Raw genomic sequence first — 16,695 nt, 5'->3', positions numbered from 1 at the left:
TAACTCCCATTCTCAGTGACCACATTCTTGAATTTTTCAGTAGCTGTGAACGTGTAGAAGTTGTACATGATTGTATAAATACAGGGTACTGAAAACTTTATCCATTTATTCCCATCCACAGCCCTTGAGAAAGCTACATTTAGGTTACCAAGAGGTTTTTGTCCCACTCCACACAAAGTGAACAAAAATTTTAGTTCAGCCTCATTCAGGACAAGGGTTGTACAGAGAGAACTCAATCCCAACGCTCTGTTTGTTGGCAGCCTGCTTTCCCCATAAACAGTAAAAAAGATGGTGTGAATCTTAGTGTCTCTCACCAGGAGGTTTTCCTCGATATCCTGGTTTACCCTCTCTCTGTCACCTCATCCCTGGCAGAACTGCAGAGTCAGATAACAGGATGGTTTGGGAGTATAAAGGAAGGTGGCGATGTCCATGGAAGCAGCAGGACAACGCCGATCCAACTGCTCCCTGCCCACATTCCCAACAGATACAACCATCCTTTATTTCTTTCCCAAATGCAGCAGCGCACTGGAAGAGGAACCCTAAAGTTCAGGAGACCCAGCACAAGGTTTCTTTTTCAACACTGGAGGCAACTGTGCAAAAGACACCTGCAATAAACCCTGGGTCACCCAGGGCTGGAGCCTCTCACTGGCACTGGAGCATGAGTGTCCCTTTGGTGCCACAGGCCACTGAGGAGGGCAAGGACCACCCCAGCAGGCCTTACACACGAGAGCATTGCTGCCAGCTCTGCCCCCAGATAATGTGCCTGAGGCAGGGATGTTCTGCCGTGGATGGGATCCTTGCATTCCTGGGAAACCATGCAAGATGGTTCAAAGCCAGCTCCATCATCTGCTGGCAAACTGAAGCAGAGAACCATCTGTTTCACATAAACACGCCGCCCCGGAGCAGGCAGCCACCAGCACCCTTCTGCACTTCATTTCCCCATCATAACCCCGACCAATGTTGATAGGAAACCCCAATTCACTACTGGTTGCCCTCTCTACCCCAACTGTTGTTGGCAAACATGCCTCGGCTTCCCTTTGAGCAAGAAAACGGGTTGCCTGTGCATTAACAGCAGCTTCCAGCAGCAGCCAAGTGGCCAAGAGCAGTGACCCGAGCTTCAGGTCCTGCTGGCAATTAGCAACAGCCCTCCCTGCCCCATCCCACTGCTCCTGACAACCAGCAATAATCAGCACCACGGCTCCCCTCCTCCTATTGCTCCTCCCTTCCAAATTCACTTGATTATATGAAAAATGTTTGGGGTTTTCTCCTCATTATCTGGCTAAAATGTTTGAACAGGAGAGGAGGCTGCCACACGCCACTGGCTGAAATGGGAACTGGCATTTGCTTGCAGGAGCATCCCCACCATGTGCACAGCTCTTTGTTCATTTGCAGCCCATTTCCTGCTCTGCCACTCAAGCTAGTAATAACGGAATCACTCTTTATGAACTTTGTTGTTTGTTTGTGCAAGGGGCTACATTGGGTTTTTTAAAAAGGAACTGCTTCCTTTTGTGCTCTCAGTTATTTCCTCTGCCTAGCACAGCACCAGCTTGGAGGAGAGGCTGGTAACCAGCCTGACTGCTCAGTCGGCCAAAGCCCAAGCACTAAAAATCCATGAACCTCTCTTGTCCTTAAAATTGGGAAAATAACTTCTTTTTAATCCCATGCAGGTTCTTTTTTGCAAGCAATCCATGCTGGAGCTATTAGAGTTGTATTTATCAAGCTTTTTCTTTCACACCAAGAGAGCCAGAAATCTTCCCAAAAAAGATTGTGTAATTGATGGTTTTCAAGCAGCGATGGTAATGCTGACTCCAGACCTTTCAGAAAAGCTCACCAAGAACATAAGACCCTCAATAAAACTGAGACTGCAACACTTTCCATATATTGATCCCATGGGAATCTGTGGCAACCTACAAAGTTCCTGTAAGTCTTTGACAACAGTTTTTACTATTTACATGCCTTACTATTTACATAACACCAGGGAGAGAAGAACATCCAAGTCCCTACACCTTCACACAGAGCTTTGAACTCTCCTCCCCTGCAGAAGCACTGCAGAACAGTGATACACATCAGGGTGCAGTGTACCATGTACAGTGACAGTAAATAAGAGATAATCCCCATCTCATTCCTTCTAAAACAAACTGGACAGATGAAGGAGCAGGAAAAATCTCCATGCTTTAGCTGGGGGGCAGGAATAAAGGAAGGTCAGGGCAGACTCCACCACCCCGGCAAGCACAGGCACAAGGATCGCCTGACATCAGTTAGCTGCCACGCCAAACTCTGTTAAAATGGGGGAAAAAAGGCTTCCTTGGAAAGAGCATTGATTTAGGAGTTCATTATCCCTGCCTGTGGGGAGAAAAAGGAAAGTGTGGTGTTGGTTTTTTTTTATTATTTAGAAGAGCTATTAGTCTCTATTATTAGCAGAGATCACCTCTTAATGAATATGAGCATTGGCTAAATCAGATTCTGTGACAATTAGGCTGCTGTCTGCAAGTTGTTCAGATTCCTGGATCATTTTAAGACAGTTCCTGCGGAGAATGTGCATTAATCTTATGGGAAGACCAAGAGGTAAAACCTCCCTTTTGTTTAATGGAAAAAAGACAGTTGGAGAGAGTGATTTTGCTACAGGGTAATTGCATTCCTTGTTTAGAGAAATGAATACCAAACCAGCATTAAGAACCAAAAGCTGTTCACACTAAGGCAAGCCGGTATTTTTTTGCTAGAATAAAAGCATGAGGCCGGAAGCAGAAATCCAAATGACTAAAACTAATTGCGATTTGATTCATTTTGAGGAGAGTTATTTCTCTAAGTCAAGGGAGGCATTTATCTGTAGTCAGGCAAAGAGCAGCCAGGGGTACACAAGAGTGGGTCAGGCAGCTAGTGATGATTCAAACTGTGGCTCTGGGAGCAAAACTCCAATGCCTGGGATTTTAAAGATCTCTGAGTGCCTGAAGATGCAGACGTACTTCAAAAACAGACTATAATCATGTGGCTGCATCTTTAGGCATCTCATCACCTTTAAAAAGTTGATATGTTACCAGAAGGAGGGGAGGGGAAAGGGGAAGCGATATATCCGTGCATACCCATTCTGAATCCTAAATTGGCCTTTAGCTGCCACATGACACAGCCCCCACTACAGCCTGGCCAGGAGCTGGACCATCACCATCAGAGGACAGTAACAATCCTGTCCACCCTCCCCAGGCTGGCAGTCCACATGGCAGCACACCCAGGGGCATCTCATGCACCAGTGATGGATTTGGGCTTGACTGCAGGGCTGTACCCAAGATGCCCCCAGCACAGCTCCTGGAGGCAGTTTGGTGATTCCAGCAGCAGCCTGGGGGACAGCGGTGTCAGGGTCAGCTCTGCACAAGAGCAGCACAGCGGTGGCCTCCCATCTTCAAAGCACTTAGCCTTTAACGTGGGGACAGTAGATCCAGAGAGCCCAGCACAGGAAAACAAAAAGCCCATTGACTACTGTTACAAACAGCATGATTTCCTGAGACTACTTAATGACCAAGTTCACTGCAAAGCAAGAGCTTCTCCCACATGTCTGCTTCAGACAAGGGGCTGTTTGCTTGAAGGATCCCACCTTCCCCAAGCCTTCCTCAGCAAGTGACTTGAATTTTCTTCTGCCCATCTAAATCCACAGCTCCTCAGGCCCTTGGAAGATCTGTACATGAGTTCACTATGACCAGTACAGCTGCTCAGTTCTTTTCCCATCCCTAGAAATAGAGTGCATTGGCTCTGTATTGTTAAAGAAAATAAATAAATAGAGCCTCCAGAAACAGATGAATCACATCTATCCGTGATTTCTAGACTGCTTTTCCTGGAATACTGCGAAAGTTGAGCTAAAGCATAATTCTGCCCTACATAAAACTAATCCAAGCATATAGCAACAAATACACTAAATCCTTAGACAAGATAGTCCATGATCCTGTGCTTAAAAAGAAGAAAACAGAAAGTCACGTTTGCTTGAGGTTTCTGCACCACAATTTCATTTTCATTACACTGATTTTAGCTTGCTGTCTCAAAAAAAAAAAAAAAAAATTTAAAAAAACAACCCAACCCTGAAAGGGCGCAGTGTTTCCTCACTTTTTATTCTGCAGAAGGTGGGGTAGGCTTTTGGAAGCATGCCAGTGAAAAACCCAGTGCCCTCCACAGCTCTACCCATTTCCTCAGTCCAGGGCACCTTCCATGTGACTCTCTCACAGCACCAACCCAAAGTCAAGCAGCATTTTGAAATGCTTTTCCTTTTCTTTGCGCCAGGAAGATTAAAAGAATTCCTCTTAACCAGTGAGCTCAGGCTGGAACAGACCAAGTTATTTAGAAAGCAGCTCCTCCCTAATTTCAGAAATACAAGCATCAACAAATCAGATAAAAATTGCAGAGGTTGTCTTTTGTGAAGAAGAGCCTCTTATTTATCCCTTTACTGGCAACAAATCCCCTCCCAGCTCATACTCAGGAGATATCCAGAGACAAATGAGAAGTTGGGGAAGTTTTGTCTTAACTTCCCTCATCCCACATTTCTGAGTGCACAGGAAGCCCAGGAAAACAGCCATGCTATACAAGAACCATCCTTGCTGGAAACAAGGCTCTTGCCCCCAAAACAACAACTGAGCTTTATCCCATTTTCCAAGACAAGTCTGGGGAAAAAATTGTTATCAACCTGCTGCCAGTCCCTGTGCCAGCCCTACTGCTATGATGCTGTGTTCCCAACCCTGGCCTGGGAACGTGCTCCATCAGCTGCAGCTCCTTGTGTCACCAGAGGCTGATGTGGCAGATCTTCCATCCACTGGTGTAGCTATTTCTCCTGGTTTCTGAGCCAGGAAGAATTCATCCAAACTTCAAGGGTATTCCAAGAGGAAGTTGTACTTCCCTTGTTGTACCCCTAATTTCTTCTCCTCAACAGATACAGCATGAAATTCATCTCCCCACACCCTCCACGTCTCTCCTTCTTTTCTTCTGTATTCATTCACCTACCAACCCTTCTCAGGCATGTACAATTTCATAACACCTGCTGCTGTATTCACAGAAATCAGTTCTAGGAAAATACAATAACCTATTGTTCAACAGAAACTCCACGCTTTGTTCTGCTGTGTTTTTTTTCTTTGTAATAAGAAACCAAAATTACTTTTAAAGGAACAATTTGTTTCAAGCAATCATTTTCAACTGAAATGTTGCAGATAATTATTTGCATAGCAGTGGCCTTTGTGGGACCAAGATATGAGCCAGAACATGTCTCTGTTACCAAGCAGGTTGGGTCTAAGGGGTACAAGAGCATATTTCTTACCCCTTGCAAGTCTGTGGCAGACAACACTGATGGAAGATTCCTGCTTGGCATGAAGATGTGGGAAGTTTCTGCATTTATTAAACAAGTTTTGTGTGCACAAAACCCATGTAAGTTGGCTCTGCAGAAGAGCCACACTTTGGTAAGGTTTAACTCACATCACCTTTCACAGGATATTAAACACCTCTCAGGGACTGATCCAAGTCCCATCTGATAAGAATGAATGCTGGACTCAGCTTGCAATGCCAACATCTGGTACTCTTCATGTTTTCATTAAATACATTACATTCCAGAAAAAGAAGGAAAAAAAAAAAAGGGGGTGGGGGGAGGAAGAAAGGAAAAAAAACACAATTTAAGAATCTACAATCAGCCTGCCATTACATTCGTGTCTTTTATATACCAGAGCCCTTTCTTCTACACAATGCATTGTTTGTTCCCATTTTTGCTTTGGAAGCCAACACAGAGTCACTTTATCTAATCAGCACATCCGAGAGACTCTGTAATAGAGTAGCTGGAAGTAGTTCTTAATTTACACTCAAGCTGTACTGAAAGATGGAAGAAAAATGCCTGAAAAAGTGACTAAATTTTTTTATTAAAAGCAGCTTTTTTCTCCTCTCCTGGTTTTGTATGAAAATAAAATTCCCATGGTGTTCATCTAATGCCCTCTACACCTCTGGAACCCAGTGGCCAATATCCATCAACCTGGAGGGGAGAGAGAGTGCAGCCTGAAAGAGGTTTATAATCTTGTAACTTTCAATAAAAATGTGTTTTGAGTAGAAAAGACCTAAGTTATTGCTCTCAGAAAAGCATTCCTCTTCATGGTAGGGAAGAGACCAGGGTATAGTCGATGCAGAACTGCTGGAAATTAGGCATTCCTTTGGTCTTCTGTTCACAGAGGAGCTCATTTTGTTCTTCTGAAGTAGCCTGTGATTTTGTTTCTTTCATTTAAAAGTATCAGAAATGACACTTCCCTGATTCTATGATTTTGTGCATTAGGTCAGGCTTATTAAGAGCTGCTTGAGGGATTTCACAGGCTGGATCTTCCCTACAAATAGCTTTTCCCAAACAAACCCCAAGAATCTTCACTTTTATCCACATCTTCCAAACAATCCTCTAATAACATCCAAACCAAGAAGATCCCTCTTCACTCACTGAGCCCTCTCCAGTTCACTTTTCTTAAGCAGTCCTCACCACGACTGCATTTCTAGTGTTAAAAAATAGAGATAAATTGAGAGAGACTTCCCTTCCTGCAATCCTTCTCACCCTCCCAGGCATTTCAGACAGCTTCATCAGTTTATATTCGTGGATGACCCAGTGGCAGAGGAGCCCCTGCAGTCCCTCACCCCTTGCAGGTCCTTTGTACACACAGACTCACACTGAGCACTCACAGCAATTTTATGCACGAGAGACAAGAATAGTGCAGAAACCAACTCCGTGAGATTATTATTTCTCAATGATTCTAGTGCCTGAAATGATGTTATTAAAGTTACATTTTCCAGTCAATCTGGCAATTTCTCTTATGAAGCAGCATAGAGTGTAGTGGGAAGAGTTCAACACTAAGCTAGAAAGATTAAATACTGCTAATATATACTGATTGTATTATCTGAAGAAACTAACTTTCAAGAGTAAAAATTAAAGAGGAATAAGATACATTTTCAGACTGATCTTTCATGAAAGTTATCCAAGTTAGCAATTGTAATATGCTGAGAAATGACCAATAAAGTCTAACATCATTCCCAAGGAAGAATGCCTCACTAGATACAACTGGATTTATTAATCTAAGCAGCAGGCAGCAGTAAATCCTGTCTGGCAAGGGAATCAATTCTCCCTATTAACTCCATGTAAGCTTCCAAACTCTTTCTTAAATATGGAGGTGGAAAAGAAATGCAGCCTGCTGAATCCAAACCCTGAGGACTCACCTTCTTTCAAGCACCAAATGCCACGCTAAGTGACTGTGGAGTAAAATCAAATTTAAAAAGACAGCTCTATTATGGGTTTTCCATCAAATGAAATTAAGTACTCTCAGTTTATTAGACTTTAGCACTCAAACCACTGGTGCCAGCTAAGTCTAGAGACCACTATTACTTACTTGTTTAAAAACACTGGAGTTAGTCAAAAAAGGAAAAAGAGCTTTGTTTTCATGAAAACCATCATGAATGTTTTCACTGTACAGGGTTTGGCTCCAAGCTGCCTTCCAACTAGGGCAGCCTGTCAAAAGGCTACACCCCAGCAGGCAAAACTTTTATTTGTGATATATCAATAGTTAAAGCAAAAAATATTATCAATGTCCATATTAAAATATATTTCATCTCTAGTGTTTTGTTGGGGTTTTTACTGCCTTACCTAATGCCAGGGTTGGACTCACAGGGGTCCAGGGAGGAGATGAGGAGACAGGAGTCAAGAGCCATTGGCAGTGCCCTCATGGACAGCTTGGGTGGGAACATGAAGCACAAGCAGCTTGTGGGTGACAGAACAGGGAGAAGTCAGGACTTCCATCTTCTGAAACTGAGATCAATTTGCTGCAGTGATAGTGATAGTAAATTCTTGCACCTATTTTGCTTTTTCCAAACTCCCTTTTGATCCCTATTATGATGGCTTTAAAAACAGTACTTGTTGTCTTTCATCCTCCAAGATCTTACAAAAGAACTGTTAAATCAAGAGGCTGCAAACTTTCCAGGGAGCAAAGGAGTTTAAGAAGTACAAGGTAGTGCTGTACTGAAGAGAAGGGAGAAGGCAATCTGGTCTAGTGTGTGAGCCTGGCAGGAGAGCACAGAACTCCTCAGAGCAGAGCAGAGAGCCAGAATTTGAGAAGGAAAGCTCAGATGCATCCTAGATGTTGGAAGATGTGCATGTCCTCTCTTTCTATTGTAAGCAAAGAATCAACCACCTGGATGTTGTGTTACAGAAAGTCTTGTTGTGATGAATGGACATCTTTCTCAGAAGCATTTGACAGCCCTTAGGGAATTCAGAGGACAGTTCACAGGAATTAAACTCTTTGACCTGTATTATGCAGGGAGTGAGACTAGATGTTGAATGGCTCAGTCCCAACTCAGTCCTACAAAAAAACCCGAAACAAAACAGGTGAAGATGCCATTTGGGATTAAATTGGCTGAAAAGAAATATCACTGTTCAGTGAAAGGGTAATTTTTGCCTGTAATAAGTCTTATCTGCAGTTTTGACCTGCTCAAAGCTTGAGATCTCATCTCAAATGAAGCAGAGGGATACATCAATATTACTGCAGCAGAGACAAAAAAGCAGAGACTGATAGGGCTCCCTGAGCTACCTTTTTCTGGTGAAAAGATGTTTAATTTCAAACAGAGGAAAACTGGAATACCCACTTCCCAATATATGCCTGGATAGGAAGTAAAAAAAAATAGAGCATGAATTCTGAAATAGAAGCAGAAGTAATAAAAAAACTATCATTGGATATCCTTGAGTTTGTAAATTCGGGGCTTGAGAAAACAGTTTTTAATTCTGGGCTTTGATACAGACAGATAACTTTTCCCAGTTCAGCAGGTAAATTGTCAAGAGCAAATCTCTTGTGACAGGCAGTAGACAAAGCAAAGGAAAAACCATTGGATTCACCAGACAGGGAAGATGACGTGACAAAATGACATTGTGCCAACATTCAGCCTTGTAATCCTTTACAAACAGGGACTTAGCTGTAGTTGTAATGCTTTTTTTGTTTTGTTTTGTTTTACTTCTATAGTACTTTAGAGAGAGTCCTTATTACACAAGTAAATTATGTGCCCTAATGAGCACATGCAAAACTTTAGCACCTCTAAACTTACAGCAGTCCATGTGGAGACCAGCTGAAAAGTGGGAAACCAAGCTTAAGGAAACCTCTTAGAAAACACAACTCTTTAGATGGGTTGGCAAAATAGCAAATCACATCCTGCTTCCCTGCTGATCTCATCAGTTTGACATAAGCAACACTTGTACCAGCAGGAAATAACAAGAGGTGGGCAAGGGGAGCCCAGGAGGGCTTTTCAAAGGAAGGTCACCCCGCCACCTGCCCAGGTTAGCAGCCCCCTCTCTGCTCCCAATTACAGTCTGTTCTGACTCAGGGGAAAGGCACAACAAAATTAAATGAAGGATCAAGTCTGGAGATTTACAGTGCCAGTTCAAGAGGTGGCTGAGATTGATACAGGTCCGTGTGTGGTATGCATCAATCTCAGCGCCAACAGCAATAAGAAAATCCTTTCAAACCACAGGAAAACAAGAAGCGCAGAAAAAAAACAAAATAAAATGAAACCACCGGCAAATCAGGCAACAGAAGAGATGCATTTCAGTGCAATAACATTTAATAAAAGCATGAGCCACGGATCAAGGTGTGAACTGAGCAAACAGCTGTAGGTAAAACTTATCTCCAACAGCTTTTTGCTTCATCCCATGGGCCAGTGCACCAAGGCACCTCATAGCCAGCAATGGGGTAATGCCCAGCTGGAGCCCCCAGCTCACAGTGAAGCCCCCAGGGTTTGGGAACCTATTTCAGCAGTGCAAAGACAGCTGGTGCTGCAGAAAGGTGACATCACAGAGGAATGTCAATGCAGAACGTGGCAAATCAGGTGCTTTATCCCCGATTTGCACTGCATTTTGATGCAAAGTGCTTAAAAGCCAGTGGGAGTCAAAAATAAGGAAGAAGTTCCAGACAGCATTAACTATTTTAAAAGAAAGATTTCTGCCACCCCATTTAGACTTGTTTCCAGCTTATCCACGAAGCTCTGCTAAACCTTACTAAGACTTAATTCCCATAAATGTGATTCTCTCTCAGTATTCAGCTAAGTAGCAATGTTTCAAAAAAAGTAAATACCAAATCGTGGGAGTTGGATTATTCATTCATGTGGTGAAAGCCATTATATATGAAGACATACAGATGTTCCCACTTCATGACTGATCTAAACATATGTAGATTTTAGACTCTGACACACAAACCATCTCTTATGCAATGTCCCATGTACACGCCCAGGCTGCTTTTATCCTACACTGTGGCAGGAGGATTCACTGGAGTTGTGTGAGAGATGAAATAAGCTTATAGCTAAAAGACTAAAGAAAGTTTAAGCAAGAGTCTCGCTTACAGTGAAGGGAAGGAGGAAGGAGGGAAATCGAAGAGGCAGGGAATATCAGATTTAGCAGGACAACAAGATGAAATATGAAAGTTTCAAAGCTCCAAGTTATTTGATGTTGGAACTGGTGCAGCCTGATCTCATCAAACCAGCTGTTAAAAATTTGCCTGAATTGCCCATTAAATCTTGCTTCCAACAAGCTCAGCTCCTGTGTCTGCCCACTTCTTGCTTCCCATTAAGCCTTGACTTGGCTTCAGACTCTGCCAACACCCCAGCCTCCAAACAGGCTGATGTCAAAGATCAGCACAGCACCACTTTGATGAAAGCAAACGTCTGTTCCGTATGAAAGATGGATGTGACCCTGCTCCAGCAGAGTTATTAATGTATTCCAGCTGTTTCCCATGGGTGCCTCAATGCAAACTGCTGTGCTGGTTTCCAGTTGCTTTATATCACACAGGTGACAGGAATCAGGTGGAGCTCCCAGTCTCAATTCAGCCAGCACAACAATTCATAAGACATGGAAACTCCCGGTGAAATTCAGAACAAAATGCTGCAGGCTGGGCTCTGTGACCCCCCAAAAGGCTCACAAAGATGCTTCTTGTGAGTACCTGTAAACTGAGACAATCTTGAGATTTTCACATGGAAATCCTGCTCTGTGAAGAATTCAAGACCCATACCTCCGTGGGTTTATTTCCCCTTGGCTCTTTTTGAAACCCAAAACAATGGCAGTCAAAGGATTAGCCAGGAGCAAGGTGCTCGCCACAAGGAGCCTCAGGCTGGGAAAAAGGGATGCTGGTTAAAAGAGCACTTGCAATTTGGTGAGAGTCTGAGCTCTCCCAACCATCAGAAACACCAGATGGACTGGCAGACTCATGCCTAGAACTGAGGGAAAAGTCAGTTTTGAACTGCCCTAGGCAAGCACCTGCTCCCCTGTGAACAAGGGAGGGGAACCTGCACGAGAAGGGGAGAGGCACAGGAGCTCTCCCGGGCTGGGCTGAGCAGCTCCAACAGCACAGCTCCACCTGCACCCCAAACCCGCTTCTCCCCATGTACCACAGCCCAAGGCCAGGCAGGTTTACAACAGAATCAGGCCATAAATCTGAAAAGATGCAACAAGCACCTGAAAGGTTGCAGCTGGAGTTTTACAGCTTACAGATGATAGGAAGTAGCAATAAACTCAGGAAAATTCAGGTGTAGCTAAAGACCGCAGAGCTTCGGGAAGAAAGAAGATGCATGACAGCCTATCTCCAGGCCATTAAATGTAATGCTTCACATTATGCTTCCAAATACCCACTTAATTTTGATTCAACAAGGCATCTGTGCTAATAAAAATTAAAACCAGCAGGTTCTGTTGCGTGTATAATGGATGTGTTGAAGAGCAGCATGGGCAGGTATATCTAAAATTAACTCTGAATACTAAACCTGAGTAGTTTCCTAGTCTGGGGAAGTCTGCAGAGCACTGCAACCACTTGGATGCAAGTCTCTGGCAGGCTGCTGTGCAAGTGCCCACCCAACAGCCTCTCACCTCAACAAGAGTCCTCATGATTGTGGGGGGAGATCTTTGCACCAGGTACCTCCCATTCCCACCTCTTTAACCTCCAGAGGGAGTCTAAATTCTCCAAGAGCAAATATCTCCAGAAGTTTACCTCTTGCCATTGCATGCCAGAGCCAAAGGCAGCTGCTGCTGCTGATACACTCCCACCAGTTTCACACAAGTGTGGATGTCTGTGTGTCCATACTGCTGCAAGAGAGCCGAGTGTGTGCTCAGGGAGGCGAGAGGGGAGACACTGTCTCCATGAACATCAGATACAGCAGGTCCATTTAATGACTAAACACACATGACTGTTTGCTTATAAAACACGGTGTCACATAAATCTGCTAGGAGCTAATTGCCTTTTATAGCTCATGATGCTGCTGGAGTCAGCTGCTGAATTATAAAGGATCCTTTAGAAAGGAGGGAATGCCAGTGGAGCTCTGCTCGCCCACCTCCACCACACTTTCCAAACATTTTGTTTTCCAGTTCCTGCAAAGTGAATGCTTATCCCCCCTCTAAGCAACGGGGCCCCTCTGCCAAACTCACTTGAGTGAGAAAGATTGGGGATAAATTGAAATACAAGACGAGGGAGGAATTTCTTTTATTCTTTTTTGAAACTATTAATAACAACAAAATTTTCTCTGTTGTCTCAAGCCTCTTGTCCAGCCTCACAAATCGGGGCACTTACCTCTCGACTGTGTCTGCAGCCAGCCTGGAGCTGGGTGGTATTTGCCACCATCCTGATGGCAGCAGTCACCTGCCATGGCCTGGCTACAGCAGCAAGGAGCAGGGAATGGCAGGGAAAATACCCACAGCATGTGGCAAGGACAGGCAAAGGAGCAAAGGACCACAGGCTGACATCTGGGTTTGGAGGAAAATAGGAAGCAATGAATGATGCTGTCTCTGAGCTCTTCTTACTTCACCCTGATTTTAACTCCACAGGTACAAGGTTCACAAGTCACTGGGCTGTCAGATCCAGATCTGCACACACCTAAGCATCTTCCCACTGATTCCAGGCACATCTCTGTGGCTCCATCCCAGGACCCCATGTAGTCCACCCCTACCTCACACTCACATGCCCCTGATTCCCCTGCATGGCTTCAATGCAGCAGAGGTGTCAGCTGAACCTGCAGAGATGGTGCCCCAAGACCCCCCTGCTCCTGGGGGCTGCTGGGCTGCAGGTTGGAGACATTCTGGGAGCAGGGGCACCAGAGCACAGCATCTCATGGCAGGAAGGAACAGGATCTGTTTACACCGTGGGTTGTATGGGAAATGCATTACATTATTGAACAAAAACCCTTAGCAAAACACATACCTTCATCTGATGCCAAGAGTGTAATCCTATCCAAATGGCATCACATTCCATAAAGAAATTATCCTCTATAAATCACTGGGGCAGGAGCAGGCCACTCCCCTCACATTTCAGGGTGAAGGATTCACTGCAGTAAGGACCCTGTATGGATCAGCCATCATGCCCCAAGGGGAAAGAAGGCCATCTCCACTGAAATCTTCTGGAGAAGCAGATTGATTGCTGTGACATCTCCACCATGTGGGCTGGTGGCACAACACTGGGGATGGCTGGAGGTCTGACTCAGATCCTAATCATTGGTATGGTCATGCATGTGGTTGCTCAAAGACCAAGGAGCAGATCCATGACTTAGCTACTTGGCTGGAAAAGCAGATATCTGGAGCTGTGCCATCGCACCCTCAGGTGAGAGCTCCTGCAGGGCAGGGGCTGAGTGTGTTGGACTTCTGGGCTCCCCAGGTACTGAGAGAGCTCTGAGGAGGGACAGAAGATGGGAGGGAAGAATTATCTGGAGTGTCAAACAAGTTAGTTCACTCAATCTCTGCAAACAACTTGGCACATGACCTCCAAAACAGAAGCACACACCAGATCAGGGACCTACATCCTTCCTTTGGGGAAGAGCAAGATGCAATGAGGCAGAAAAATGCAACAAATCCTGTTTTCATCCACACCCCTGGCAGCAGGAAACCAGATCATACTCTTATCAGCACAAGTTTTTACCTCCCAGGACAAAAGCATGTTTATGCTCTTTGAAACTGCTCCACAGTCATTCTCACCAAGGCTGTTCTCCCCAGACCTGAGCCAGTTCCTAACTTACAGCTCCAGTACAATAAAGCACAGGAGTGTTGATTATATATTGAGACTGGAAGTTGGAGTACTGCTGGGAAGAAAAACACGACACCTTCCACTCTGCTAACATGAACCTGCACAATAAGAAACAGATCAATTGTGAGGAGTGATGAAGTGGATCATCTCTTCATCTCTCAGCTACACTAAATAATTTACAGGGCCATTTTGGGACTGGCATGCAAAGCAGTTTAACAATGATTTAACAAAAAAGTATGAGATTTCATCTTTTCATCGTTTCCAGGTGTTGAGATCAATTTACTTCACAGCAATTTTAATTTCTGGGCCTTTCTTTTTCCTCCTCCCCACAGAACCTGCAGCTGCCAACTATGCTGGCATCTACAGCAGCTAGGAAACGAATTTCCCTGTGAAGCAAATTCTTCCAGGATGAATTGAATGAAGGCAGAGCTCATAATTGCACACTACTGAAAACATTTCTGATAAAAAAATGGGGAGATATTTTTATCCACATCTCCAGTTGAAAATTGCTGGGAAATATGCTTTTGAAAAGCCATCATCTCCAAGCATGTAATTATCAGATCCTTGAACAAAAACACAGTCAAAGGAAAAAAAAAATCCTTCCATTGAAATAAAAAAATCGGGGGTGGCAATTGTTAGGAATAGAGGGAGAGAAATTCTTCCTCCTGTGTGATTCTGCACATTTCAAGTTACTAAACTGATTGGAAATCCACAGATTAATAAACTTGGCAGCTAAGAACATCAAGCTCGGTAATTTTTTGTTGTTGTGAATCGAATAATAATAATATTAAAAGAAAAAAAAAAAAATCAGGAGCAGACTGGCAGTCAGACTGTCAGAGACCCAGAATTTCCTAACACCCACACAAGCACATTTGTCTTGAAAGCAAATTCTGCCACCTTGAATAGACAGGCATACAATGACCTGGGGGCCCCATCCCATCAAGGCTTAAGACCATGCCTACCCTGATGGGATTACTCACACGCTAAAAATTATGCAGTAGCTGAACCGACAGCTGAAAAGAGCCTTAAATGTTCTTATGCCTGGTAGCATTCCACTGTCAATTGATGAATACTGCTAAATATTTTTTTTGCTCTACTTTTTCTTCTCCAGCTGTACATTAGCACTTCTCTCTGACTATTATTACTTGTTAGATTTAATTGTTTCTTTTATTTGCCAGACCTACACATGCCTACACACAAAAGCAGAGGTGCCCTCCCCTCCAAGCTGCCCTATACCTTTTTCTGACCTTCTGGGTAAAACTACATGATTTCCATCCTTGAGTTAGGTGGATAATATCACAAGTAATAAACACTGGCATCTGCACACAATCAATTTTAACAGTCCATTTTCAAAAGAAATCAAATCCTACATGCCCTAACATATGCAAACACTTTGGCAGTGCAGTTAGCCTTGGCTTCTATGGGTTAATAAAACAGAATCAACATTATAAAGAATAATAATCCTGGACAGAAAGCCAAAAGCAAGGCTTAACACACCACATGAAACTCGGTCCCCTTCTGTGGGACACTCTAAGACAGAGTGAACCTCTTCCAGTGGCAGTGAGATTTTCTTAAGCAGGGTGGCAGGGAGGTTAATGCCTGGGCTGGAAACTGGACTCCAACATTTAATGCTGGAGAGAAAACCTCTACAGCAGTTGTTCAATTGACACTGTGGGCCAACATTTGCATCAGATCTTCTTGGCCTTTGCACTGAAAAACATCCATCTCTTAACAAATCTGTAGTAATAAGATGTTCTTGAACACAAGGTTTTGAGAGGAAAACTCAGTAACCTCCATACTGGAAGAGAAAAACTGAGTAAAAAAAGATTTGTTTTTATAGGCCATGAAAAGCTGTAAGATATTACTTTCATCTTTTCTTCTATAAAAGAAAAATTTCAATGGAATGGGTCATCTCTAGAAAAGAGCAAGAATTCATTTTGACTTGCACAGATCAGCAATTTATAATTAGAAGTTTAGTCAACAAAACTTTAGAGACCTGGTCATCAAAGTTCTAAAGCCATCAGGAGGTATCTGTAAGAACCTAAGAAGAAGCGGTAAGACATCACAAGGCTAAAAAATAAAATGCAACGTTCAGCTTAAAAAACCCAAACCAAAACATTATGCTGCCAGAGTGGGGGTGAGAGAATGACAAATCCATCACCCTCTCCTTCAGTTCCTGGAGCTGACTATTTGTGTGTGAGCTGTTAACACCAAACGAGGAGGACTAACTGCAAACCTGCATCTACCACAAATAAGTCATGCCCACTCAATTGCTTTCCATATGAGAGTAACATTTCTGGATAGACAGAAAATGCAAGTTGCTATATCTCAATTTTAGAAACGCTTCTGACACTGTTTCACATGCTATTTTTGTAAGTGTGTTTGGGAAGCAGGATACAGATGATTATGAAGTGTATGCAAAACTGATTGGAAAACCACACACTGAGAAAATTCATCAGTAGTTCACAATCAGGAGGGAAAGATGCATTAAATGAAGTTCTGTGGGGACCCTCCACCAGCCTGGTACAGCTCCAAGTTTTCACTAAATGACCTGGATGGTTGCAGAGAGATTCATCTTACTAAGTTTACTGACAGCCACAAGGCATGAGGGACTTGAAGCAGGCTGGGAAGTAAATTTTGCACCCAGAATGACTCATATACGTTTGAAAAGACAGATGTA

General features: G+C 43.6%; 1 protein-coding gene across 1 annotated transcript in view; it reads right to left on the bottom strand.

The window, feature by feature from the left end:
• GRIP2 (glutamate receptor interacting protein 2) overlaps positions 1–16,695 on the bottom strand; it is a 135,106-nt gene that overhangs the window by 60,334 nt on the left and 58,077 nt on the right. The window lies entirely within an intron of this gene.

This window comes from Sylvia atricapilla, chromosome 11, assembly GCF_009819655.1.
Source record: "Sylvia atricapilla isolate bSylAtr1 chromosome 11, bSylAtr1.pri, whole genome shotgun sequence".
NCBI lineage: Eukaryota > Metazoa > Chordata > Aves > Passeriformes > Sylviidae > Sylvia > Sylvia atricapilla.
This window is presented reverse-complemented; position numbering and strand designations above follow the sequence as displayed.